We start from the raw sequence: 3,614 nt of genomic DNA on the forward strand, positions 1-3,614 counted from the left end.
TATATGTGTATGCATACTCTGATCAGGGCAACAATTTCAGTAGATTGTATATTTGGAGTTGTTTTACAGTATCAAAGACAGCTCTCAATAAACCTTATGCTGCACGTGAATCTGTTCCTGTAGGCGAGTAATGCAGCTAGTAACTTATAAATTGAAGCCGTAGAAGCAATCAAATACATGTTAACCGGCTCAGCTACAATACTGTTCAAGTTTCTGAGAAGATGAGCACATGTTATTCAGATCATTAGTAATATTATTGCTAAGTTACTAAATAATAACCCTGAATCACTTTAGTTAGCCGACTCTTAAATTGAAACGAATAATAGAGAACAAAAAATATTTTCAATTTCATTTTAATTACTAAACCTATGTCAGAGCCATCAAAATTGTGAATAGCTTTAAATCTAAATATTTGATAAGTAGTGTAGAATTTTTTGTCAAACTCAGAAACTTCTTTAGTGGGATTACATGTGAGGATTGATTTCACTGATTTCATTCTTTTTTTTTAAACCGTGAAACATGTAAGGTTAAAAAGACAGGTTAGTACAAGATATAAATATGGATATGGCATGATAAACTTGAAATTATATATCTAATTACTAATTAGCAATAACTAGCGTAATATTTACTAGAAATTCCACTGTCATACAGCCCACGACCAAAGTGATATTGGAAAAAAGAAAGGGTACTGATGGTTGAGAAATGCAATATTAGCAGTCAAATAGGATAACTGCAATGGTAGCTGTAATCTACTGGGTGTTATCATATACAACAAATACCAATAATGAAAGGAAAAGATTATATGTTTATATCTCTCCTCCTGCAAAAAAGAAATGCAATATTGGTCAATATTAGAAGTAAAATGCACTGATATTATTAGAATAACCAATATTATTTATATAGTAATAATAAAAAACCAATGCACAATTTTGTTTACATTTCAAAACGGCATAGCTAACAATATCACGATGTTGTGATATTTATATAGATTTTTAGAAAATCTGTACTACGTAGTCATTGTCCTGTAGTCATCCAAACTTATAATTAATTACTGCAATAATCTCATTAGAATCGTTAGAAAAAATATCATCGTCATGCCTTTACTTACACTGCGTTAGATTTTTAGAAAGTCTGTACTACGTAGTCATTGTTCTGTAGTCATCCAAACTTATAATTAATTATTGTAATAATCTCATAAGAAACGTTAAAAAATATCATCGTCATTTGCTTTACTTATACTGCGTTGGACATCAGTTAGAATGGGAAAGTATTCAAACGTGTCGGCAAATGAAAATGAAAAAATTGAAATCGGCAAAAATGAAACGATTTCTGTACTCCTATGTTAATTGCCAAAACCTTCGGCAATTCGACAATGCTATAGACTGGTGAAAAGTACACGTTAATTTTTCGTGAAATGCGCAAGACTTCATCGTTCTATTATCTGTCTCTCGGCATTTCAATTTTCGATCTTAACTTTTATTAAACCAAGCTTTTCAAGTGTTTTGTGGCGATTTTCGTTGAAATTAATTTGTCTATTTGTGTATAATCCGATCAGATGGGTAAGTTTTAAGATAATACCGACGATTTACAAAGACTTGGTGACATATTTAAATAGGTTTAAATGTGTTTTGTATCGTTATTATACTTTAACGACTTTACATAACGATGCTTAAGTTTGTTGATGAAATTTCTTGACGAGGGTTCGTCTCATTGTTGATGAATAATTTTCGTAAGTTGTGTGCACATGTGCATTTATCATAAAAACTCCCACACTTCACTCCGCTCGTTTGGTCGTGGGATAATGTGTAAAAACAATAATAATGTATGAAAGAGAAGCTAACCTGCTCTCTGATAATCCCATTTAGATTTTGATTCCGTATATCTGTATCTTGTATGCTATCTGTTTGTTTGGCTTGCTAAGTGCAACTGTTTGCCATAAAAATACCACCCAAGTTGCTTGTTACCCAAACCCATCGAGATTGGCTGGCTAGGCGTCAGACCATCAGTGCAGCACACCTAACTCCCAAGAAGTGTGGTGACCTTAGACTCAAAGCAAAACTACAGAGGGCCAGTAGAACAACACCAAAACAAATGGCTCTAGCACACCTTGCTCAACTTTAACACTCCCACCTAAATTTCTACGAGAAATTTAATGAGTAAACGTTTATTTATTTGTTTGTTTTTTCGTTTTTTTTATACAAAACTGAACATAGTAGTAATAACGTAAAAGTTTCATATGATTATTCATGCAATAGTATAACAACTTTTTGTATAGGTCGTTTTAGAACTGTAGGTGGTTCCATTAGTAATCCCTTTTCGTCCAGAAATCGGTTTCCCAAAGTTATTGTAATGTTTCGAACTAGGCCATCAGCTCCTGGGACCACTTCTGTCACTCTTCCAATTTGCCAGTCATTTTTTGCGGCATTCTCGTCTTTGATCAATACTACATATTTGTCTTTGGCATTCTCCTTGAGATTTCTACAATTCTGTCTGATTGTAATGCTTTGTAAATACTCGGTTGTCCACGCCTTCCAGAAATTGCATTGCCTAGAACTATCGAGGTCATCGTCTGAGAAGTGTCCAGGAAGGAGTGCTAGCAGCAGCTTGTTTTTCATGTTTAAGATATGATTTGGTGTTATTACGTTGTTTTCAGGGTTGTCAGTTGACGTTGTTGCCAAAGGGCGGTTATTGATAATATTTCCGGCTTCGTAAAAGAAGGTTCTCAGCGTTTTGGTGTCTAGTCTGTTTTTCAATTTCATGGCTATGGAATTTAACACAGCTTTTACCGAGTGGATCATTTGCTCTGCAGCACCTCCTTGGTGACTTGCGTTTGGTGTGCCTCATTTCTCCGCCGGCTGTTTCTAACTCCATTTCCATTTCGTTATTTGCTCTAACAAAATTTGTTCGGCTATCGCAATAGATCACCTGTAGTAGTCCTCTTAGCGCCATGAAACATCTCAACGCTTGTGTAATCAAGTGTGAGCTCATATGCTCTAATATCTCTACGTGTATGGCTCTTGAATAAAGGCATGTTGTTAGGAGTCCCCACCTTTTGAGTTCAGTACGTCTGTCTTTAACATAGTAGGGTCTGAAGGCATCCATTGCTATGTTTGTGAATGATGGTGTAGGTTTCAGTCTTTTTTGGAGAGCTCACCTATAAGTTAGGTTTCAGGCTGTTTTCTCAGTCAAGCACAGCTGACACAACTGGCTAGTAAGCTCTTGATTTGTCCTGGTTCATTTACGATCCATATTCCGGCATCCCTAATTGCAGTTAAGATGCTTATGCGTCCAAGACTAGATACTTTCTCAGGATAGTGTTTTGTCGGCAGGTAAGCTAAATGGAAACATTTGGGAATGATGATTGAATGTTTTTGTTGGTGTGTAAGTGTTGTAGAAGCTGAGGCTCTCCCACCAACACGTACAGTATCCGTCTTGTCAATCTTCTGGTTGAGTTTTCTTAAAAATGCCTCCTTTTCCTTCAGAGGATGATGAGCTGTTTGTACAGCTGCTATTATGAATTCTTTGGTTTCCTCCAAATTACTAGTGCTCAATTCTTTGAGTTTCAGCGTTTTGTTTACCATCGCTTTTTAATATCGTTATACTACGCACCAGTT

This window comes from Watersipora subatra, chromosome 1, assembly GCF_963576615.1.
Source record: "Watersipora subatra chromosome 1, tzWatSuba1.1, whole genome shotgun sequence".
Classification (NCBI taxonomy): domain Eukaryota; kingdom Metazoa; phylum Bryozoa; class Gymnolaemata; order Cheilostomatida; family Watersiporidae; genus Watersipora; species Watersipora subatra.